Source organism: Callorhinchus milii, unplaced genomic scaffold (genome assembly GCF_018977255.1).
Source record: "Callorhinchus milii isolate IMCB2004 unplaced genomic scaffold, IMCB_Cmil_1.0 Scaffold342, whole genome shotgun sequence".
In the NCBI taxonomy this organism is placed as follows: Eukaryota; Metazoa; Chordata; class Chondrichthyes; order Chimaeriformes; family Callorhinchidae; genus Callorhinchus; species Callorhinchus milii.
In genome coordinates this window covers 4083-30660 of record NW_024705083.1, presented here as the reverse complement: position 1 = coordinate 30660, position 26578 = coordinate 4083, and the positions used below count along the sequence as shown (strand labels likewise).

At 42.9% G+C, this 26578-nt stretch overlaps 1 pseudogene; it reads right to left on the bottom strand.

The window, feature by feature from the left end:
• Window positions 1-158: 158 nt before the first annotated feature.
• LOC121852043 lies at window positions 159-26578 on the bottom strand (annotated as a pseudogene).

Sequence of the window (26578 nt, the reverse complement as noted above, 5' to 3'; positions counted from 1 at the left end):
ACATATGATAGGGCAATTAATAAGTAAGGGAACAAGTACAACAGCAGAAATCTCTAATATATTTATGCATGCAAGTTTAACGTCTTTCGCACCGTACGTAGCAAAGTGTACTAATCGGACAACTTTCCACAAAACACATACTGGATAATATATAATAGTTAATTCTGGATAAACATATAAAATAAGTCAATTAAGTTCATGAGACACAAATATAGTAATTGCATTGTCCTATTTAAATATACTTATTTGTGATGGGTCACTGTGCGAGCATATGGTCTTTGTGCGAGTCAACGGGTCTCTGTGCAAGTGCATGGGTTGGTGTAAACTCGTTCTCAAAGAGCGTTCTCAGAGGACAGGAGTGGTTTCACAATTGCTGTGCCTGGAAGCCGACAGAAGATTTACAACGTAGACATTAATTTATAGCTGCTACTCAATCTATAGCCATACGAAAGAAGAATATAATGTCTATATGTCAAAGTATGAAGAGGGTAAGTGTGCTAATAGGAATGCATGAAATTATAATGAATGAAAATTGGGTAATTATACCCATCATGCTTATTCCTTTCAAAATACAGTAGTGCTAAACATAACTTGAATTCCAATTAAAATGTAAACGTTATGGTCTTAATTTTATTGAATCAGGAAAACTAGTTCTAGTCAACATGTTTGGAATAAAATACTTTATTCAAGTCAGTTATTAAGCATGTAAACATAGCAGAGATTACGTTTTTTGCATTTTATTAAGAGGTTATGACCCCAATATACAATCCGTGTCATGCACACATGTTAAATAAAAAAAAGATAGTTTCAACATGACAAAACCCAGCACCAACAACATGGGTAAGTCGACCTGGATGTGACAATTCTGTAATCAGATGACGACTTACCTGATAAACTGTTCAGTGTGTATTTGGCAGACTCCACAATGTAAATGGATGTAGAGCCTTAAATTGCGGTATCATTTAGTGACAGCACATTACCTAAAGTAACAAATTATGAAGATTAAATTATTAGTTAATGTTGACTTCAACAAGACAACACTGGGATCACGGAGACAGGTAGGATTCATTTTGGAACTGGTCTAGTTGAAACAGGTCCACACAGGTTCCATAACCAGAATTAAAACACGTGAATGTAAAACAGTAAATATGGTGGTTTACAGCTGGTGCGGGAAACGATACCTTCTGAAAGGAGTCCTCATCCGTGATGTCATACACGAGAATGGCTCCGTTGGAATCACGGTAATAGATAGGCCCAAGTGCGTGGAAGCGTTCCTGGCCTGCCGTGTCCTGCACACACCAGGTACAGGAAGACGCGCTTACAATCCAGTCACTGCCCATGCGCCCTGTCACTCAATTATAACACTTGGCACATTCACCGATCAATTAATTAATTATGTTGGCAGAAGTGGTCGAAAACTTTTCATGAAGAACTTTCCAAGAAGGATTTCCCTGGATCCATTCATATATTTGTAAGAATGTTTACAGGATAGGGACAGCCGAGAATGGCGGAGTGAGATGAAAAGTTTGACTGCTTGGCAGGGAGTCTGCAATGTTGGCGTGGTTCAGTTTAAACATTTGTTGCAGTGCTAGTCCCACCCAAATGTATTGCTATACAAGCACAGACACTGTCACATTACACTACCTACTTAGATTGTGAAAAAAAATCCAAAACAAAAGGAAACAAATTCATAGAAAATGTGTTAATTAATGTATTCCAAAAGGAGACACTAGCATGAACTAAACAACTGAGATACCTGCAACAGCTATGAAAAGATGGCTTCCTGGCTTCCGATAAATTTTTTCACAAGATCGATGTGGGGCATGAGCATGACTTCACGATCCCGTACAAACCACACTGCATCATGACCCAGTCAGTGGGGGAAATCTCAAAGAGTGAACACAGCCGCACACCCTGGCATTTAGAACATAGCTGAGAGGATCCGTAATGTGGCAGTGCCAGTGCGTCAGTAAAAAAAAGTGGAGTGGTGACTAGCACATCATAAATGTTATACTACACAAAACACTACCGCAATAGAATAACATACAGATACTGATGTAATGGTATGTATTAGTATAATTGTTTTTATTCAAACCCTAATTCAGCAATGCTAAAGTTACAGCTGCCACCATGAATAACAATTACATTCCCCAAACAGAAGAGCTCTGCAGTGTGGAAATAAAAAAATCGTACGTAGATTTCCTTCAGCCATGCAGCAAAAAGACAAGCGAAAATAAATAATAATAACACTACTACATGTGCTATATGGAGGACAGAAGAAATGTGTGGCACTCACAGATAGGAAAAAAAAGCAGACAATAACATGGCATGGTAATCAAGGACCGAGGGGTAATAGGCATGCGTCACGCGCTGGACTCGCGCAATTGTTTTAGGAGGAAGCCAGTTCTCAGTGTGCGACCAGCACTGCCCTCCTGCAGTGTGTTTTAGGAAATAGATTGAGGATTTTTTTTCTCTGATATGTATTTATCTTGTCTAATGGGCTACCACGGTCTGAAATAGCGAGGCCAAAGTGCGTTGGGTTTACGACTGCATCGGTTGTTTTCACGGTTCAGTTGTGTAGCTCTCTTATACCGCATTGGTTGGCATGATTTGTACCCAGATTAAAAAAGCTCCACCATGAATAAACATTAATATTCAGAGATAATTATAGGTACACCATGCAAATACTGCATTGCATGTGCCCGGTTAATTGGTCACGACTCATACGTGACTGTTGGATGTTATAATGTGAAGTGATGGCCGTTTGCACAATCGTTAACACCTTGTTTGATTTTTTGTCGTATTGTAAAAGTTTGCTGGCTTGGATAATCCCTTCCAACAATTCAACACAAAATTATGCATCCCATTCAATCATGCTAGGGGAATCTGCACTTTCATGGAATTTGGCAACAATATTGTTCCATATATTCCTCTCCGAGACCAACTTGGAGAAAAATTCAAAGTGTGTACAGATTATAGCCCTTTTCATTTACAAAATCAAGTCTGGCAAATAACAGCAAAGCACCTGTAATGTCCCACCCTTCCTGGCAAAGGCGACAGCCACCACTAGCAGGGCATCCTTCCAGGTGTAGAGGAGTAGTATGGGACGTGACGTCATACGCGCTGTGAGGTGCGATGACGTCATGTAACCTGGGGGTGCTTAAGGGGAGCCCCGTGATGAAAGCGGGGTCGTTGTGGGAGCCCGGAATGGAGAGCGGTTGAAGAAGACAGCCAGGGGTAGAGCTCAGGGAGTCTGGAGAGAAGCCGGCTGTAGTCGTAGAAGGTGCTGCTCTCCTCGGTCGGTCGGTGTTGGCTGAACCCCCGATCCGAACTCGAGTGAGAGAGCCCAAGAGATAGCCGAGGCTAGGGACAGACAGAGCTGAGGGTCCACGTGAAGAACCGAGTGTCCGGCAGTCGCGTGTTGTCCCACGGAGCAGCGGTATTGTGTGCCCCAGAGGGATCTGCTGGCCATTGTGGTTTTTTTGCAGCTGTATAGGCCTTATTTGTATGGCAGGCAGTTTACAGTTCGAACTGACCATGCGGCCCTGCGATATTCCCTGCGGATACATCAGCCCTCGGGTCAGCTGTCCCGCTGGCTTGAGGTGCTTGCAGGAATATTCCTGCAATGTCATCTACAGGAAGGGGACACAGCATGGGAACGCGGATGGCCTGTCCAGATTACCTACGGAGGGCGGGTGCGCGTCTACCCTGGGTTCGTCGCTGCAGAACCCCGGTTCACACCGCGGCCCAGTTGGTTGCAATGGTCGAAGCGGCCCCCCCTCCGGGCGTGGCATTGCCTATGGACTTTGGCCTGGGTCTCTCCCGAGAGGTGTGGTCCAACTTGCAAATGGTTACGATGCTGTGTTGGGCTACACGCCCGGGGCTCAGCTCCACCGGCGGGCCCGGTTGTCGCTGTGCATGACGGCCTCCTCATGCATTGGGATGCCGAATTGGAGCGCTATTGTGTGGTTGTACCCACTGGCCTGTGAGGAAAATTGACTCATGCCATTCCCGAGAAACTTATGCACCTGGGTTATCATAAGACCTTGTTGACCCTTAAACGGGACTACTACTGACCAGGTGTAGAGAGTGATGTGGCACTGTTTTTGAAAGGTTGCCACGATTGTGCACAGTGGAAGGCCCCGGTTGGCCATGATCGGGCCCTGCTGCAGTCCATCCGGGGTTGCTCGTGTAAATGAGCTCGTGGCACTCGACATTTTGGGGCCCTTTCCGACGTCCCAACGGGGACACAAATATATCTTAGTTGGGGTCGAGTACCTCACGCGCTGGCCTATGACGTGGCCATTGCCAGACCAGTCGGCCTTGTCCTTGTGCAGGGTTACATGTTGGACAAGGGTGCGCCATAATAACTATTAACGGACGAGGTCAAAAAAACTTTCTTCACGACTGCTTAAGGAGGTCTGTGACCTCCTTGGCACCAAGAAAAATCACACATCGCCCTATCATCCTCAGTCCCATGGCATGGTTGAATGGTTAAACCGCACCCTCACGTCTATGCTGTGCCACCAGGTGAGCACGTCCCAGTTGGACTGGGACCTGTTCGTCTCGGGGGTCCTGGCCGCGTACAGGCTTGCCCCTCACGCCTCAACAGGGTTCTCACCCTTCTATCTAATGTATTGCCGAGATCCGGAATATCCCCATTCAGGTGCAAATGGACCTGGGATCCTCGAGAAAGGGGTCCGCAGTGGCCGCTCCAATGAAGGTCGCGCTCGACCGGCTGTGCGAGGCACGGGCAGGCAGCTGTGGAAAATTTGGCCACCCGGCAGGCGGCTAACGAGCGCCTGCCGAAACATCAGGCCTCCGGCCTTCCATGGGAAAAGGGGCAGAAAGCGTGGCTCCACTGCCCCCAAGTACCTGTTGGCACGTCCCCTAAATTGCACCGCCCTTGGCAGGGCCTGTTGATGTCGTGGAGGTCCGGCGCCCACAATGTGTTCGCATTCGCTTCGGCCGCCGGCACTGGATCGTACACCCATCGCGGCTGAAAAGATATGTACCACCTAGCCTCGTGGATTCAGCCCCACTTCCCGAGCGGCCGGTAATTGATGCGTCCGACACGCCGGCTCACACGGGTCTTGATGGAGGGCACGATGTCCGCCTTGTGTGTGTGCCTACAGAGCCCCCATCAGCAGCTCCGGAGGCGACGCCTCTTCCTTTGGAGGCCCCGACATCGAGCCGCTCGCCACCTGGCGTGTCGTCTGTCCCACTGACCGACACCGCACGTGGGAGCGGGCCTGCGGCTCACATGCGTTCAAGGGGCGTTCGGTTCCGATGACGGCCAGTGGGACCCGTGGTCATCGGCCTCCAGCCATCGTCGTCAAAATTGCCGCGTTGTTCCGTGTGATGAGGGCCTTCCTTATTGCCGTGCTGCCCTAATGTTCATGTTCGGGTTCTTGCAGGCGGCTCTGCCTTCACACGGGCTTCACATGGTACCTGTTGTTGTTATCCATTGTTGTCTCCTCTTCGGGTTAATGGGGCTCCGCTTTCGTTACGTTCACAGCCGGGTCGGCTGATTTTTTTAGAGTAGTATGGGGAAGCGACATCATACACGCTTGTGAGGTGCGATGACATCATGTAACCTGGGGGTACTTAAGGGGAGCCCCGTGATGAAAGCGGGGTCGTTGTTGGAGCCCGCGATGGAGAGCGGTTTGAAGAGATAGCCAGGGGTAGAGCTCAGGGAGTCTGGAGAGAAGCCGACTGTAGTCGTAAAAGGTGCTGCTCTCCTCGGTCGGTCGGTGTTGGCTGAACCCCCGATCCGACTCGAGTGAGAGAGCCCAAGAGATTGCCGAGGCTAGGGACAGAGCTGAGGGTCCACATGAAGGACCGAGTGTAGGGCACCTACCTCTGGTGGAAGTTGTCACCAGTCACCAACCGTTGTTAATAAACCGACGCAAGCGCTTACTTAAAGACCTGCCTCAGCGTCGTAATTCAATACACAACATAGGCAATGCACTTCAGGCAAGCCACAAACTCAAATTGGAGGTATTTGCATCCGTTATATATTTTTCCCCGAATAATAATAAAAATACTCAACTAGACTCGTATGAGACCACTTCTCCTCCAACTCTCAGGCCTGTGAAGTTTTGTTCAGTTCTGTTAAAACTAAAAGATAGCCCGCACCATCCTCATATTTCACAGACTAAATAAAAATAAAACACGATTAATGTGAAACCCTAACTTTATAATATCCTAAATATATGAAAGATTACATTGAAACCAATCTATAAACGCACTACTCAAAATGAAACAAAAATGAGTGAAGTGACGAAGGAGCACAATACTACTACCCATGGCAAGTTTAAGAGCACAGTTGTAACAGCACAGAACCATTAAAAAGTAAGATAATACATGCAACTAAGGGCACGTAGCCAACATTAGAAGGGCCGAGCATTATTTGAATTGGTCATGGACGTGAGGTATCGGTCTAGTCTGACCTCGCGGGCTTTGGTGATCATCACCCAACAAGCGTCCATCCTAAAGCTGCCTCCGTGTGGAGATCCGATCCTTGCACATTCATCCATCACGAACACACTTATCTTCACTCAATGGTCCACATACATTAAAGGCAACAGTGCACGCACGAGCTGTTGACAGCTACATAGACACTACAACTCCTCGGTGTCGATTTTTTTTCCCTTTCAATAAACCATAAAAAAAACTGCATCGCACACATCCCCAGCACATAAAGAGAGCATAATAAAACACCTTGAAGCAAGACTAATTGGAGGGACATCCTTCCGGTGATGGAAACGGTCTGACACCCTGCAACTAATTAAACAATGCACTATGAAAGATAAATTATACAGACACAGAATTTATGGGACGGCAGTCTCTACCAGGCGATTTAAATGCTGTGCATATTAAAACAAATCCCCGATTGAAAATGCTGAGCTGCTGCAAATAATTTACTCGAAAAATATTTTCACATGCATGGAAAAACAGGGAGATTGATTTGAATAATGCCCCAATAAAAAATAGGCTTCAGCTATTCTTCCAAAATAGGGACTTAACACCGTGTTAAATTAAAGATCTGCAATCTGTAACACATCACAATGAGCTTAACATACACACCACCTTCATGAAAGGCTGTACTCCAGACTTATTACATATCATGTACAATCTGTTAAACTCATTATTTTTTTGGGAGTGGGGAATCTAATCCAACTTCCCTTTATCAGCTTCCACCCTCTTTGTTTATTGTCGCAAACTAAATCGATGTAGTACATTTAGGTCTCGAGAATGTGTCCGCGCTTTCACTCGCCTCTTCCAAATGAACCGATCTGCATTGAACTGATCTGCATTAATTTATGGCCATTTCTGCCACACTTTTGACTGTCATCATTATAGCTCTTTGTGACTGGAACTTGAGAATGTTAATGCAAAATGGGAATTGTAATTCTGCTATATGCGAGTTTCTCTCAGAAGTTTCATGCATAATGTTAATTTGGACTACTTACTAGATTTCCAATGTATATAGTTATGGTTGTTTATTTAACCATGTTTATACAATTTCCCTCCTTTTGTTCTATTCAGCCCCTATAAATCGTCCCCGGCCATGTAATATGCTGGCAATATCACATCAGTCGTGTTGGCCAGGTCACCATTGAAAAATATATTCTTAGCTCAATGGGCCTTAGCCGATATAAACTTACTGACTGACCTGCTGAGTTCGTGTTATTCTTCTTTTCAGATTGGTGCTGTGTAGAAGTCGCAAGTGCAGTGGTAGATTTTCCAATTCACGGAGGTAACTGTATTGTTTCAATGTGCCTTTCATCAGGCTGTATATTGTTCTTGTAAAAAAAGGAAGCTTCAGATAACATTGCAAATGCTCCCGCTGCTGCAAATGCGTTTATTGTTGTGCCAATTCTGAAAGTGGTACGGTGTGTGTTCCAGACTTCAAGCAGTGTGCCATTTAAAATAAACATTCCCTTATGCGTGCATACACAAATATTACTATCTTTGTGCACTGCTTGGTATATTTTTTGGTCTCTAAACTTTTGGCCACGACTGCAATGTCCGGTGGGCGATACCCAGCAGTGGTCACATCCGCTACATTATTTGAAGGCAAATATCTGTTGCAATAAGGAGCTTGCCACCATCACAAATTTCTGTTTGCATGAGGCATTCATATTATTATCCACAAAGTAAACGTTGTTTGTGCGGTAACTACATGTTAAGCTAATTAACACTTTACGCATAATGGCTGGACGGACAACCACCTTTGCAATGGAATGGGATTTATAAGACACGTGAATAGCTGTACATCTCTAGGCACATGTGCACACAGTTTGTTTCACCCCTGTATCACCAGGCCTCTTGCAACCAAACATCCAGCACATGGATAGATAGATGAAATCAAATCAATATTAAACTGTTTTATGTCATTACAGAAAAAGATGTTACGTGTGATACTGCCAAGTATTATAAAATAATAATCATGAAGAGTTAATGTGGAGAAAGTCCATTACAAAATAACTAATGCCCCCTCTCGATACCGTTTTTTTATTTCACATAAACAAATAAATGTAAACTAAAAACAAAACTATAAACTTTTGTTATTTCACCAAGTAAGGCAGACTCAGCTATATAGCTCAAAGGGCCTTACTGAACTATCATTTGTAATCAGTCGCACAAACAATAGCTTAACGAAGTGGCTTATCAAGTGGAAATGTATAACAGCCAAATAATATAAATGCATGTTTCTAAATGTGGAGTGAAAATCCAGAGAACCCGGATAAATATCCATGTGATCACGAGAACATGCAAACTCCTAAAATACAGGCGTCAGGGTTGGGATAGAAGCCTCAACCTCCTGTATACCAGGCAAGCTAGTTAACATCTCGCCAACGCATTGGCCAGATGCCCTTCTGGGAGGGCATCTTAACAGAAGCAATGGTTCAATGCAAGTAAGATCTGAACAGATTTCAACAAGCAAGAGTCTTATCAGTTGCGAGAATCAGAGTCTGTATTTAGGCTGGTGGAATCTGATGAGCTATGAAGCTCTTTGTCCAGTAGGGGTGGGTCAGCGAGTTAATAAACAAATAGTACAAAAAACTGACATAAGAGCAAAAATGATGTTTTTTTAAGTAAGCAAGTCACTAACAATAAGTAAATAAAGAGTACAAGCACAAATTGTACAAGTACATATGTAGTGACTGAATCGGAGACACTAACAGTTGGAGGCACTCTGTTAATTAACACGCACCAACAGGTTAACTTCCAAATAATCCGTCTATAGTCGACTATGGTTCCCAGTCAGGACAGCTGGTAGACTGCCTGACTGGCGACGCCGAGATGGTGAAGACGGACACGACGGTGAAGACTCCAGCAGCATGATGGGGATCTCACTCCAAACGACAGCCCCGAGGTCCCCTCTCGGGGCCCCTCTTATACTATCAGCGTGGCCTGGCTCCGCCCCCAGCATAAGTTCATCAACACACCAAGTTGAAGAGAAGGTATGTGGATAAAAATTATTGCCTGCTTGAGATTTATAAAACAGTAACATTTTAATATGTTCTTCAGGGGACTGGAAACCCTGAACGTTTGTATTTGAGAAAACTTTAGATCAGAAAATGCTATTTTCTGCCATGAAAATTAAGTGACAGAAGCAGAAATACCATGCGGAGATGTATAGTGACAAAAGCAGATGAACAACTGGTCCAGATGTGTGTAGATTGAGATAATCACAGAGCATGAGAGGGGGTATGGTGTGAGAGAGAAGCTTATAGAGAGAGATAAACAGCACAAGAAAGACAGGGGAGAAATGAGCAGAGTAGGAGGAAGTGACAGCTTGAAATCCATGCTCATGTCTCCTGTGCCATCTCCATCTCTGCTTCTCGCTCCACCCCTCTGCCGCCTCTCACTCCATATATTTCGCTTCGCATTAACCCAAAGCTCACTTATGACAACACGTCACAGGGGACAAGTAATTTTAGAGTGCCAGGCCACATTAAAGGAAGTGGAAACAGACAAGGAGCAGGGAAGTGAAAAACTACTATCATGCGATGTTTTGTGACAAACGCTTGAACTACATTTGTTTTTATTTTGACATTTATTGTAGTGCTTTCCTTGAGAATCAAAATTATAGCACCACTTTATTACATAAGTTAATCCAGAAATTAAACACAAATGTTAAGGACTATAAATGAACACCTTTATAAAAGATAAGTACCTCAAATTGGCGGTGCCAGACTACTTTTCTGAGGCACTGGACCAGTCTAAAGTTTTGCTTTCAGCAAACTTGAAAGTACCACAATATAACATAATCGACAAACCAACTGCGTAACAATCAAACAACAAATTAACTCCAAAGCAGTAGCTTCATCAGCCAGTGTGGAATTCTAGCAGTGCATTCTAATTAATCTGCAGCACGTGTTGTGCTCAACTGGAATATGTGGCGTTCACAGTGCTTGGCAGGAGCCATGCATCAGCTATGCCCTGCCACTACCGCACAAGACGTAGCGGTGGGACCATGGCATAAAATCTCAACATCTTGCTTTTATTGTATTTTGAAGAACACATATCGTCGATAACACTGCCTTCAAAGGGAAAGTAAGCAGTAGGTGACGTTTTGAGCAATGGTCCTTCTTCACAGAGGTCAACCTCTCTAACCTCTCCGGCCTCTCTATGTGCTGTGAACGGGACCTTGCCCGAACATGTCACCTTCTACATACTTTTACTTTCAAGGGAGATTGACGGATTAATGCAGTGTTATTGATAAAGGCGTCATATTTTTGTTATGTGTTTATGGACTACTTACAATGCAGCATCACCAAACAACTCACTGTGCAATGTCTCAAATGCAATTATTCTCACCCAAATGGCCAGATTTACTCTTTTCCCAGCGATATTCAGTTTCTTGGTCAAGAAGGATGCCTGCAGGAGAAAAAATACACACACATAATAAAACATGAGAATGACCAAACATGTAAACTTTTAAACAACGCAAAGCATTGAGTATCACTGCGCATGACAAACACCAGATAAATGCATTACGTTTGCAGTAAACTGTAGAATGTGGGAGAACATTTTAATTTATCACCCATTATTTAAGATACATATCGAGCCTCATTTGTGGATAATTATCAATGTAAGCTGATAACTGTTAAGAAAAAGAAATGGTTAATCTCTACACAGGAAATACAGCAGGACTTCCATAATCCATGCTGACATGGGGGAAACATTGCATATCCTTTAATCTGTGGTCAACCGTGGTAGCTACACCCAATACCAAGGAGAAAGAGACTCATGGATTAATTGCAGAAAAATTTAATTAGTGTTTGGCATGTTAAATGACATCAGCAACAATGTTCAATTGGTACGTGGGTTCCACAAAATACAGCAAACCCTCTCCACCCACGGATTTGCCAACTGCGGAATTCATGTATTCATGGTTTATTATCTGTATACCAATTGACCAAATGCGGCCTAGAAATTTTGAGTATCCCGGGTAAGCAGAGGTCTGCCACAAGCATTTAAACATTTTGCGGGGTCCCATTCTCCTCCGTGCCACCCGTAGCGCTGCGTAGCTTATCAGCTGTCCAGAGAGAAAGACAAGTGATGGGTTTGAGGAGTAAAGTGCAAGTGTTATTTAGGCTTGTACGTAGTGAGAGTGGGGCGATTCTTTGGGGTTAATGAGTCTATCATTCTAACCATTTAAAAAAAAGTGATGTTATTTGGGATAGTGTTGCTGGTGGTGTTCCTTGTCCATTCCTGGCCTCTGTGCCTGCCTCCCCTCGTCTGCCCACTCATCGTTCACTGATGAACCGGAGGAAGAACGGGAGGGTGGGCTGAGCCCCTCCTCCTTCCTCCAACCCTTCCCCCATTATCTCATTGTCCTCGTCATAATCATAGACTTACACCCTCAAAATTAAAGGTATATCGAGTTAATGTAATTTTTATTTATGTTTCACTATGTTATTATATAATTCACTGCATTTTATTCGTGTCTAGTGAAGAAACAGGCAATTTAATTTAAGCCATGAAAAGTCTGACTGCAGCCTCGAACCTCCTATTTTCCATAACCCTTAACTTTACCAACCACGAATTTGCCTACGGCGGCATTTTCCAGAAACGTAATCCCCTCGGTTTTCGAAGGATTGCTGCACATCCTTTCTGTCAACACCCCATTTCCACATCGACAATAGGAGCCGAGCCGTAACTCTAGCTCTTAACTACAATAACCCTGAACCCCGAAGAGCAATGCTTTAATTTAGTCTCATATGACAAGTAGTCATGAATGAGGGCATTAACAGCAGTGGCCATAAATACATGTAGAGAAAGAAAATATTATCACTATATTCCATATTCCATCAGGATTTTCAGTCCAAACGACTATGAACTAAAGTTCAACATTTTTAATCAACTTAATACTATAATATACTATACCATGTACTGTACACAAGTGGGGTTGAAAATGACAAATATATGAATGCGAGTAAAACAATTATCTGTGTGCTTGTGCAGGAAAACATAACAAGATCCATTAAAGGGAAATCTAGTAAAATTAGTTCATCGCTGTTAAGTCATGCAAAACATCATTCCACTCATATGAATGCTTATATGCATAGTTTGATAAATACCACATTAAAGTAACATCATTTCAACAAAAGCCTTTCAGAAAATGGTATGAACCGTAAAATAATTTCATCAAATTGAGAAAAAAATGCCCTTAAATAGTGCTTGTCATGGCTCAATCAGATCAGGCGATTCATTTCTTGTTGCCTCAATAGCTCTCTTGCATATACAGTCATGAACTCTGCTTCACTGTATTTTGCCAGGTAAGTACACTGCTATAGTGAGAGCTATCACTTCATAATGCCCATCAAAAAATAACCATTAACACAAAATAATAATTATAATCGTTATGGAAGATATCACGAACAAAGTAAATATGCACAAATTATACCTCGTAATTTGGTTACTTTTCTCGACAGGCACTCATTATTAGTTTGTCTTCATGTACTACGTAGATTTGCATTGAACTAGGACCCATATCTAACAGAAGGTCGTTGCCTATAAACATCTGACAGTTCACCAGCATTGGTTCAAGCAAGCCTGACTGGTGAGACGATGAATGTCAAATCCTGTCCGGCGTTTCTTCGTGTTGAGACTGTGGGTAATTTAATGCATAAAATCATAGATTTTTTACATGTGGAGGGAGAGGTATGTAACATAGTATTATCTGACTAATTGTCCACTCAAATTGAAGCTTGAGAATTCAATACTGAAAGGTGTGAATGATATCTCAGTGCATTCTCTCACGGAGGTAAGAAAATATAAGAACCACCTTGTGCGAAGTTAATTGTAGTAATCACATGAATCTGCTGGCTGCTGCCATTGGAATGTGGAATTTCCACCACTGGCACAGGTTGAACACCACCCAAACTTTGTTTGCAATTGTAGATGCTGATTTTAAAATAAATCACTCCAGTGTAGGGATTTATCAATGTTTCTGCAGAACCCTCGGGAAATCCTACACCCCTCCAAAGTGTCCAGTGTTGTTTTTCAATGCGATCAATGCCACAGTTATGTAACACAACAACAATGACTAAACATTTATTTGTCACGTCATGGCACCTCCAGCGGAGCACCAGCAAGTCTTCAGTGTGTTCCACCTACACCATCGCAGAGAGCTGAATATCTACCTGAATGGTTAAAGAGTGAGGCACGAAGCACAACCACCGTCTACTTGGGTGTGATGATGCTAGACTTTTGGAAACATCTGAAGACGATGGCAGCAACGGTCAAAATGTTTGGTAACCTCCTTTCCACGCTGGCTGCTTCAACATGGCATGCAATGCTTCAACTTTAAGGATGTCATGCTTTCGCTATCTCGTACTCGCGGCATGGAACTGCGCACCAAAGAAGTTCTTTATTGGGGATCGTGCAGTAAGTCTGTCCAACTGGCTTCAACCTGCCAAGCCGTCTGTGGGCCTTGGAGGTTCCGGACAGGGCAAGGTCTTTGTGCAGCAACCTCCATCGTTTGGGTCTTAATTCCAACCCAAACTGCAGCTGTGGCATTGTGATTGTACTGTACAATGTTACACACTGTTGATGAGTGTCGACTAAGTTCAGCGGAGATCTACGAAAACGATGCGTGACCACCCAGGACGCTATTGCATGGCTCGGCGCTTTTGCACACGCTGCAAGAATGAACCACAAGTACAAGTGTGTAGATGAGAAAGAAATTAGACGTATTAATTTCTCCCACAACCCCCTCGTACAAACATCTTTAATCATAAGGTTTTTTGGGTTAAATCGCAGAAATATGTGTCATTAAACCCGCAACTATCCAACGCAGCCAATTAGTAAGGTGCGTCACGTAAACAAAACATGCCAATTAATTACTAGTTCAGCACACCGGTGTTCTGGTGGCAGGTTTAACGACATTTATATTTACACAATCTAACCAAAAAACCTTTATAATGGATATTGGTCGCGTAAGCCGACATGTTAACAAACATCTTTACGGTTCACCTACACCCAACTGCTTGCTTCTATGGATCCCTTGTCTGTTTAAAGCCTGATGTCTGTTAACCATCAGTCGTAGACATTGAATAAACTCAAGGAACCTATTACTATTAATCACACCACTATGGATTTTCTGTTGTGTTAATACTTTCTGACTACAATGGAAATCGTTTATGCAAAAGCAGTCTGTCTGCAATGAGAGAGCAAGAAAACTCAGGAAGAATGATGCAACATGCACAAAACTTTTGTATTAAGTATTACGGACTTGCCCAACAATAAACTGGTGAAATTCATCAAAGGGTTGCTTAAAACCTGAAAGGTCCAAACAAGACCTAAAGGGACTTGACTCGGCGTTCCACTCCAGGGCGAGGTATACCTTCCCTGGCAGAGTCACGATCCAAAAACCTTATTCATAAAACATTTTTTGGTCAGCCCGTGTAGGTATATCACTAGCCAAAAGAGCCAATCAAATCAAGTTGTCAAGTGGGCAAATATGCCAAATTATTTTGTTGATGAGCAATACTAGAATCTTGATTTGAAGCTTTCGTGACTGCAGGAATCATACTCTCTGGTTCTTTCGGTAAAGTCACGTAGGTAGAAAAAAAACGATGTTTCGGTCGCAACACAAGCGTCCATCTTCAGGTGAGAAAAAAATGATCTGCTGTTGTGGCTTTATATAGGCACGGGAGGGGAAAGGGAAGGGAAGGAGTTCACAGGGGGAGAGGGTTTGTGGCGTGCAGGGACAGGTGGGGGCTGGCACCGGGGGAAGAGGTGGGTCTGAGACCGGGTTCGCGAACACAAAGCGGATTTGAAACACGGCAGAACCAACTCCTCGGCGGTGGCGGATCATTGTTTCAACGCTGTGGGCACACGACATTGTTTTCTTCGAGACCAAGTTGCTCTGCAAACCCTCGGGCCACCTTCAGAGATTTGTTCATGAAGCCATCCGGATAAACAAAAACAGACAAAACTTTAATCGAGAAGATGGATTAAGATTGAGCAATCATTGGAAGGATGTAAACCACGTCAAGAATTGAAATATGTATTATTTAATAATACGCTTCCAGGCCGCACTAAGCCTGGATCTGTCAGAGCAATTAAAGTTATTTATACGTCTCTCAATTTCAATGTATTCTCTAATTAGTCTTAGCCAGTAATAATTCGTTTTACACAACACTTCAACGTTATCAAAATCAATTGAGTGTCCTTGTTGGCAAGCATGTTCTGCCACTGCCGACAGTTGTGCTTGAGATAATTTAATATTTCTTTAGGGGTTCTGTTAGTCTTACGCCGATGTTACGTCCCATCTGTCCAATATAGCATCTGCCACAAAAATTAATCCGATATACACCTTCTGTTAATAATTTAGGTAATTCGTCTTTAGTGCAAGATACTAGTTTTTGAATTCCGTGTACTGTACCAAATCTTACTTTAATGTTTTGCTTTTGCAGTTACTCCTGAGATATGGTATTTTAATTGTTTTAACAATCTGATCGCTTTCAGCAGTGTTGCTTTGCGATTGTGATTTGGCATTCAGTGCTCTGTTAATTTGAGCATTATTGTAGCCATTCTGTCGTCGTGCTTATTTAACATGTTTAATCTCTCTCACTAGACTTTCATCATCAGACACTGTTTTAGCCCGGTGTATGAGCATCTTGGTAAGAGAGGATTTCTGAGCTAGGTGATGATGTGAATCTGCATTCAGATAGGCATCAGTGTGCGTTCGCTTTCTGTAAACGCTGTGTTATTTTACCATTTAGACTATGCCAAGTAAAATATCCAGGAACGGGAGTGTGTTATTCACCTCCATTTCCATGGTGAACTGAATGGCCGGGTTTTGTGCATTGAGATGATTTAGAAAATCGTTAAGTGTATCTTTACCATGTGGCCAGACAACCAAAGTGTCATCCACATATCTAAACCAAAAGGATGGTTTTAATGTGCTCGAGGCAAGTGCTCTTGTTTCAAAGTTTTCCATGTACAGATTTGCTATAGCAGGAGATAAAGGAGAGCCCATTGCTCTCCATAAGAAGTAAGTGTTATTTTAACAATGTCAGCGAGTTTCGGATATATTTTGTCAAACCTGTATTCTTTACGAGTGTATCAAGTAATTCAGTCCCTCCAGAAAAACGCGATTATGCGATCGCAAGATTCCACGCAAAATCAGCCAAAGTCCGCATATTTATGCGGGGGGCGCGTTTTTTCAAATACGCCGCACTTTCGCCGCATAAATTGCAGATTTCCGCGCGCAAAATATGCGGGCTTGCATGATTTCATTATCCCCGCATTTTCGTTGCAAGAAGTCACATATATCTTAGCAGAAAGTTGAAAAATGTTGCGTTTACTTCACACAAGCGCAGCCATTTCCCCTGTTGCCATGGGAACGTTATGAAGTGTTAGAGGCTACGTAGTTAGTTTTATTCAGGAGTTTATGCAACTTTACAGTTGTAAGATTGCACTTTTTTGTTAGTAGTATGTACATTTACATTACTGTAAGACTGTACTGTTACTGTATTGCTTACGTTACTGTGCACTGAAAACACTTATTTTAACAGAAGATGTCTGTTTTGTATAGCTACCTCTGTAAAACAGGAAGCACACATTTTATTTTTTAATATTTTATTTATTCATTTTTACAGAAGTTGTAGCATATTCATTTTGTAAAGCTACAGAACTTGTTCGACTCAATGTTTTGTAAGTTTGAGCCATCTGTTGTTAAGGTCTGAAATAAAACAAGATGAGAACTTAAATATTCCCACACTTTCTGTGATGTAGTATGCTTGCTTATCATAGGAAGTAATAAGAAATGATCTTTACATTAAAGTAGTAGCCGAGTGAATAGGGTGTTGGGGAATCACTTTTTTTCTCTTTTTCATCAAACCGCAGTTTTTGCAAGTTCCCGCAATTTTTGCAAGTTCCCGCAATTTAATCGCATACAATTGCATAAATATCCCGCATATTCCATCGCATTTTTTAAGAAAACGTGCCGCATAATCAACGATTTTGCCCGCAACAATCACCAAAAACTCCGCGTTTTTCTGGAGGGACTGGTAATTTAAGCGACTCATTCACTGGAACCTTTTTTCAGAAGTGAACCTTAGTGAGAAATCACATCAAAACTCACCAGAATATCATTAGGGTTAAGTTTAATATCTTTAATCACATTCACAAGATGTTCTGAATTTCTTATGAATGAAGATGTCCTATGCTTGTCAGGGCACTTCTGAAAAACAGTAATGAGACTCAGTGAGGCTTTCTTTGGTAAAAGGCATAATAAATAAAACTAGCAGTTCTTCCTTATTAGGAAGGTACACAAATGTTCTAATTTCAAACAGAGAAAGTTTGTCCATACGTATATTGTTAGGTAAAATTCGAGTGATTTTTTTAAACATATTTTTCAAATATGCAAGAGTTCACCCAGTAAGAGCGGTACAGTTGAATAGACCATAGTGTATCTTGCAGCAGTATGTATTCACCGATAATGCAATACATAAGCACCATTGATGGTAGTGACACTTTAAATGTGCATCAATACAGAAAGGTGCAGACAAGACAGGATTTGCGCATGCAGTAACCCCGATGTCACTCGTGTCAGCTGTTAAACCTGTTTCCACTCATGACATTTACAACAGGTACACGTGACTGGAGACAATGATTTGGAGAGGAGGTGGCGAGGTGGCTCAGGTTAACTATGTGTTTAAGCACTGAGTCAATACCAATGAGATCCTGGATTTCAAACTAAATATTTTTTTATTTTACCAAGTAGGCCACTGAGCTATATAGCTATTTTGTCAGAAGTGACCTGGCCACAAATTATAGCTCAACAAAGTGAATTATCAAGTGGATATTATAGCAGCCAAATACTCTTAACGCATGTTTCTCAATATAGAGGGAAAAAACTCAGAACCCAGAGAAAAATCCACACGACCACGGAGAGAACATGCAAACTCCAAAAAATAAATAGGCGTCAGGGTCGAACCCACGACCTCCTGTACACCAAGGGAGGGCGTAAAAATGTCCCCGCCATGGCAGCTTAAACCCGGTCTTGACAGAAGCAAATTGATGGTTTTAGTCAAGCTACCAATGACTGCACAATAAATGATCCTATTACATTTGCATTTTCACTGGTCTTTTTCTATTTCATTGACATGCAATTAACAATTTTGGGTGGTGTATGAGACATGTGCCCCTGGGTGTGGATGAATAGGGCATATTGAAGTGACTTAATAAGTAGTTCTAGATCATCATCCTGGAATGCTGAGACACGGGAGTGCATTACTGGCGACGCGTTTCTAATTAAAATGTATTTTTCTCTCCAGCAACATTAGGATGATTTACTTTGAATAAAAAGGAATACAAATTACTTGGCGAACACGACTATACTTTACTGTGACATGCATCCCCTCATGACTGCTTGTCCCTTGCCAGTAGAGTACCAATGCTCCTTTCTGGTGGCACTCGCCCCAATCCACACAGCGTGGTCAAAGTAATGTCACATGCAAAGTTGACCTAAGATTATACAGTACAATAGTACTACGTTTACGATGCCATTAACGATATTTCGATTAGGGATCTCCCTACCATAGGGTCCCATTGCTTATATTAACAATACATTTTCGATGAACGATAGGTTTACAATATCACGCGACTGCCAATTTCGGACAATCCAAACGCTCTTAAGTGGACTCAGCAGACCTCAGCCAATCAGCGACGCCCTTCTATGAGTGTTTTGAGAGCCTTAGGTAAGAATTTACATTTATGCTCTATTTATTCATTATTTATCGATGTTTCTCTTAATAGCAATGCTTTAATATGTTCTTATGTTTAAATATTATATCTATGTTTTTACAAAGGTAAACTTTTGACCATCTTACAAAAAATTAAGCCTTTAAATAATTTCCTATATGTATTTCCTATACGACAATTTCAATTAACGACGGTTTCGTGGTACCAATTAATATTGTTAACCGAGGAAGCACTGTATCTGTTCAATTCACATACAGTTTCCATCTAAGCTGCACAATACACTGTGGGAATGCCTTTAACCCAATTTCACTTCAATGTTACAAGCAATCTTTTTTCTTGTGGTCTCTAATACATTACTAATCTGCATTAGGCTCCATATCTCAAAACATCAGACAGGACTATAAAAGTATACTATATCACATGTCATCATGGGGGCTTAAACATAAAACAATCATAAACTTTGTAAAATTCCTACCAGTAAATGCACACGTTTGCCTCGAGGTTAGGGTTCCACTCATATTCCCCTTCTATAATACAGTACAGTATATGAATGAGCCTCCTGATTACTTGCCAATTACATCGATTACAAAATTCATATTCTTTAAGTAGGAATTTAACGTTGCTATCTTTCAGTGCTGCACAATTCAATGGTTAATCCCTTTACAATATTGCATATTAATCTTGTACATGTTTTCCTGGCATTAAACCAATTTGCTTTAAAATGTTCTGCCTTTCAAGGTAAACCATAATCACACTAATCCCATAGTGTCCAAGCAGGCCACATGAAATAATAGCCTCTGGAGGTTTCAAATCATACTAAATTAGAAGTTTTCTGGTCAGATAACCTGAGTGGATTCCTGTCCGTCTGGGTGCTACTCTCCCAAGTGCGCGTGTGCGGTGGTGACGTCTTCGCACATATCTGCGTGGAGACTTCACCTGCATTCCACAGTGCTTAACCGGTTCATGAGCGCTAAATATCCCACGTCGGCACGGTGGGAGGAGCCCTTCATCCAACAGGGGATTGATGTATTGCTGTAAATAATATGAAAGATGAAAATGAAATAAAAGAACTGTTTTATTTTTACTTACCTTGAATCCTGATGCTAGCTTGCTTGTCGGAAGGGAGTTATTACATCTCGTGGAAGATTGCTCCTCCGAGAAAAATAGTTTCGCGGTTCAGTTCAGAAGTGCGACCGAACGTTTGCAAGTCGGATGTTATGGCGGTTCGTTCCTAAATGCGGACATTCGTAAGTCTGATGTTTGTATCTCAAGACTGCCTGTATTTGAAAACTGTTTTTCCACCTGGCTTTCTGGAGCAGGGAGGGAGGGTCACATCAAGGAATATGGGGCTGCTAGTAATGTGTAGTGCCGTAGATGGCCGCACTTACAGGCAGTGGTAGACAGGACCCATCTGCAGGCGGTACCTCGTACCGCCAGGGGAGGGCTGCAGTAAAAGCCAAAGAGGGGAGAGGCGCTGGGGGCTCAGGATCCCAGACAGCTAAGCCCCTCGCCACTACCAACGGGGGGGAGGCTGTGGGGGATCTAGGATCCCAAGCAACCCCACCCCTCGATGGGCAAGGGGCATAAAAGGGCACCTCCCCAGCCGATCGGGACCAGTTGAAGACCAAAGCCGAAGACCAGCTAGATAGGACCCTGAGACCCCGAGCCCCGCTGTCCTTATCAGGGCCGGGACTCTGTGCGGCTCAGTGGTGAGACCCTGGGAACCCTGGCCCGACGTCCTTGTAAGGGCCGGGTCCAGTGGGTCAGTGGTCAGAACTCGCACCCTGGCTAGGGCGAGTTAGAATAGCCTCCCCCTAGGCACCCATAGCCGGAGGACCCTGAGTATAGTCCTGTGTTAGGGCAAGTTAGCCAGGAGGCAGTACCTCCCCAGACAGTGGTACAGTAGGACAATAACCCTGAGTGTTCTGGGACTGTACTGCGAGCGAGGTGGTTTAATAAAGAGTGTTGCCTCCAGAAACCGTCTCCTGAATCCCACAACACTACAAATGTATAAATATAATGCACCTCTACCATGCATTCAGAGGAAATGTGTGCCCCCATTCTCAAAAAGATAATTGGGTGATGCTCCATTCCATTGACAGCCAGCAATGGAAGTTCCACATTCCAATGTCAATAAGCTATATATAGATAGGATAAGTCCTATTGACTTCCCACAAAGTTCTTCTAATTTTTAATGTCCCCTTGAAGAATGATGCGGAACCATATTCTCAATCGAGAACAAAGCAAAAAAAGCCATTCTTAAACTGTACTGTGCTGCAGCATCTATACAGTAGAACCTCTGGTCACGAACGCTTCTGACCACGACCAAATCGGGTTACGACCAAAAAATGCACAAATTTTTTGAATCTGGTCACGAACACAAACTCGGGTGAAGATCAAACACGGCCGCGGCCGATTTCCCCTTCCGCGCCTATTTTTGTAAGCGCCAAATTTTCTGTTGTTTGGTTACAACAAACAACACAAAGCGTAACAGTTATTATATATATAACTGTTGTTATATAAAATTCCTAGTAAGATATTAATTTTGTGAGTAGTCAAATCCTCCCCCCTCATTCAAGCCGTAATTTAGAGAGCGAAAGCGCTGAGTACGTACATCGCTAACATAAGAACCCGTTAATCTCTTCTCGCATCATTCATATGATGATGCGGTGAAGTAAACGTTCATACGATATTACGGTGAATGCTTCCAAAAACAATACTGTACCCAAATATTACTGTTAATTACTTTTAATAGAAACATGAATTGCTCATACGAATATTCTCTCTCTCTCTCTCAGAATCGACCGACTGATGTAGCAGACGAAACAATCATCTTGTTGAACGATTCTAAACCTTTACGCGGCAATGTTAGTTTTCTCTGTTGTTCAAGGTTTTCTCAGTGTTATTCAATGTTTTTACATTTAGTTTACTATTCCACTGTGAATTATATCGCATAATTAACTATTTTTGTGCTTAAAAATTCTTAAAAAACAATATTTATATACAGTTCGTAGGAGTCTGGAAACGGATTAATTGTATTTACATACAATCCAATGGGGAAATTAGGTTCGAGTCACGACCAAATCGAGTTGCGACCAAAGTTATGGAACGAATTATGGTCGTGACCAGAGGTTCTACTACTGTACTGCCTGGCTTCACCAATATACAATGACCAGCATGGTTAAGTATGGTCAAATAACCCACATGACCCACACATTGTAGGGAGACCTTCATCCAGCAATGGCCTGACCAAAGTGCTGAATGTGTCCAAGAAGAATTATGGGTTTGTCCATCTACCGAATGAAATTTGAAACTCATGTTCATGGGCACACTGCCACAGCATAAACAGACCAAATGCAATGCACTCTTGAAGCTATGACTAATATTTACTTTAGGGGTTTGGATGCTTTTATATCAGCTGAACACAAAAAGCACAATGTATAACCAATAACAGATGAAAGCAAATGGTACACAGGAAATTTTTAAAGGTGACTTTAAAAAGACCTTAGTATAAACCACACGTTTCCTAACTTGAAATCAAGATTCGATCTTAGGGAGTCAAATACAATTCCTAAGCAAGTACACGAGATGGAATGGCCAGTATGGCAGATTGCACAGAGCTAGGTGTGGCATTCAAGCAAGGAGAGAGGGTCTTGTGGGGGGCCTTGCCAACCGAGCATAATTGCCATTACACAAGAGACCACCAGTAATAATAAAAATTATAATGCGCATTCCATCCAGGATCCAATGCGGAGCACCGATCAATGCCTAGCACTGTACATGCAATTGATCAATTCCATCGAAACTCCAGTGTGGCGTTAAGGCGATATGGGAAGTCCATGGCACCTGGCCAGCCTCGCGGTGGCTTAGGCTACACACAGCAACAAAGTGTACAGCGTAGCATACATACAGGTAGCTTTGTGCTTATTGCCAGGCATAAACATGGGCCACTTGTGTCCACGTATATTAGTAAAACATGTATGGTTCTTGGAGTAATTGCCCCGCTCTAGTGGTCACTGTTATGATGCATAACCTAAAAAATATCTACGTACAATATACATGCGTGCAAATTTTAATAAGTTCACGAACATTTATGCAATTGGTTCATATGGCTCCTGATTTTACTGGAACCACAAAATGCACAATGCAAAAAAAAATTATGCTTGAATTGAAGCGAAATCCTAACTCCATGACAATTCTTTGAATCACGAGGGTGGCGAATAATTACAGAATTAGTGGAGACATAGCTCTAAAGGAGAGCCCACTGTATGCGCAGAAGTAAAAAAAATCTAGCAGTTTCCTGTTGAATGAGCACGAGATGTAGTCATCTGCCGTTTACAGCCCTCATCCAGTGGTATACATTCCACATCCCTATGGTGTGGATGAGTACCAATAAGGCAACTACGAGTGACCTCTCCACAAAACAATACACATTTGTATCAACCGTTGTGAGAAGATAGGCTTGGGTGAACCCCCATCCAGGTTTTGAATTCGCGTATTTTCAAATTGTGAGCAACCTGCTAACCGCTTCACCACCCAACCAGTGTGCACACTGTAGTGAACAATAATTCTGGAAATGAATCACCAGTTACTAAAAGAACATTTCTCACTAATTATCTATTATCCATTAGGAAATTCCCCACACTGTCACAAATGTTAGCACATTTGAGCAAATTGCAAAAACGTGTCAACTGTGATCCACAATCTGCTGAACGGACAAGTCACGTCCAATGACCCAATATTCATTATTGGCAATGGATTTAGAAATTGGCAGGTACCTGGCAAGTGGAGAAAGGAATCGCTGCAGCAAAGACGCAAATTCAGCAAAAGTCGTTGGGAAATGCACAGTAAGCATTCTGCCTACAAGTAAGTGCATGTACAGCATTGAGTTTAGATTAACAAATACCACTGAAACGGCACTCGTTCTCCAACTCATATTTCAGTGGGTTGAGATCTCATCCATATCAATTACACATCAATCCACGCAATGGGGAATTAATTAAGCTGATTTCCCATCTGTGTTCTGCAAGGCATCATTAAAGGATGAGACACATTTCCATCCATGGCTGAGCTTAAATTAACTTGGCACAAGATGCACTCTCAAACTAAAAAAGGCACTCTTAAAAATTCACACAATTAAGCTTAGTGACGACTCCGCATACAATGCACAATACTCAGTTATTTTACTAAATAGAGAAAAAGCAAGTTTATGGGGCATGCCATAAACCCATCACAGCATGGGCACATGAATTAACTCAATGCAGTGTCTGCACAAAAAGCGGCACATTATGACACTGCTTGGCACAAGTCTAAGGGACACCGTAGTTTGGTAGGTATTGGAAAAATTAAAATAATTTAACAGTACTTAATAATGTACCCGACTGGCAGTACACGTTCCCCATCACAATCACGAGTGTGATAATGAAGATGCACCAAAAAGAGGCAGCATGTATCCAACATTCTTTATGCAAAGAAAATTAAGTACCGGCAAGTCACAAAGTACATCGCCAAACGCTACAAAAAAAAACATGCAAGGCATGTGGACTCATTATAAAAAGGCTCAGCATTAGAGCTTTCTGTAAAACTACAAACCCTTTGGACACCATTCAAATTACAGCACGCGCACTCACATCACGGGGTCACGCAATCTTGTAAGATTAACATGTGCTTCAACCGTTGAACCTTGCTACAACAACCCTAGTCTTTAGACCCTCGTCCAGAAACATGATAAAAAAAATACGTGACGAACGCTAGTGTAGTTGTAATAACAGAACATGTTGATGTGAGGAATATGCGGATGTTAAAATGGGAAGAGTGATGAAGGAATTAGGTGGCACTGGTTACTTCTGCCTTTAGAAAAACGTTGTAACTGCAAAGCGATGTTTACCTGTGAGGTGGTTACTCCCCCACTGCTCTGAAATGGCATTCTCCTTGGACTTTTTACTTGCGATCCTTTCTTTAAGTCTAAAGGCCCTTTTCCCACCTCAATCCAACATACCTTCAACGAAATCAATATTACAAAAAAAAACTTACAGCCATGTCAAGTCACAATTGGATGAAGGCCTCCCATACGCAGTTGCTCATTTGACCATGCTGTTCAGTTCCCAATGATGAAGTGGGAGGCCAGAACAGATTCAGATATCACTTGCCACTCCTTTGAGCCATGGCCAGGATTGAAACTTGGTCGCGGCGTTCAAGCAGTGCGCAAACTACTCAAACTATGTCAGTGACAAATGCTGTAACCCAGTGGCCTGATGACAACAGCACACACACCATAGACCACAAAAAAAGTGATAAACACAGTGCCACAAACATTAACTAAGACCCACATTTTGATTTAAAGCTTTCGTGACTGCAGGGATTCATATTGTTGGTTCTTTCGGTAAAAAATCACCCACATTGTAACCCAGTGACAACCACAGTACGCAAAAGACAGTGATACAACCCGAAGCAAACACCCAGAGCTTAAGATTCATGTTCAATTGTATTTTGGTGCGGTGTGTAAACATTTGTCACGAGGGAGCCAAAGGCGGCCAGGGCGTGGTGCTGCCTCCCTCGTGCGCCGTGCCGGTCTTCAAAGGCGCTCGCTAACAGCACTTGCACAAAACTCTGTTAAGGCTACACGGGGATATTTGTATTTGTAACCAATGACGCACTTGCACACACACGCATCAGTGACACATACCCAAAAAACTCTATGACACGAGTGACACACTCGATAACCCTCAATAAGAGACACACGCAGTAACCTACCGAGCGATACAGAGAAGCTCAAGACAATGACGGCGACGAACCAAAGGCACACGAACAGTGCCACGAATATTTCAGCTACACAGTAACCCTAAGACACGCGGGCAATCGTCTCCCCACGTCGGGGCAGGTGCTGTTGGCGAGCACCTATTAAGGCCGTCTCCCCTGCCGCCACTTGTACACACCGCACCAGGCACGGTGCTGTACTGCATTCGTTTAAGGGCAATCCTTGGGGGCAGATATTCTGCCACTGATGGGTCACCGTTGAGGGGAATCGATCCCAGGTCACCGGGTCCGTAGCTACCCCATGCGAGCCGTGTTATATCCCCCCTAAATCCACAAGAACATCAACAACATCCGCCTCTCGCGGCTAACAAGTGACGTCACCGCGCCGCTCGGTGCCAGGCTAGGTGCACGTGGAGACACACGCACGCTCACGCTGGGCACCTGTAGCGTTGTGATGTGCTTGTCATTGAACTTGTTCTCGCAGTAAGCGCAGCACCAGAGACGTCTTCCCCACGCAGCCCTCGCCCAGCAACACCGCCTTGAACGAGTGCGCCCTGCGCCCCCCGCAGCGCCTGCCATGCCGCAT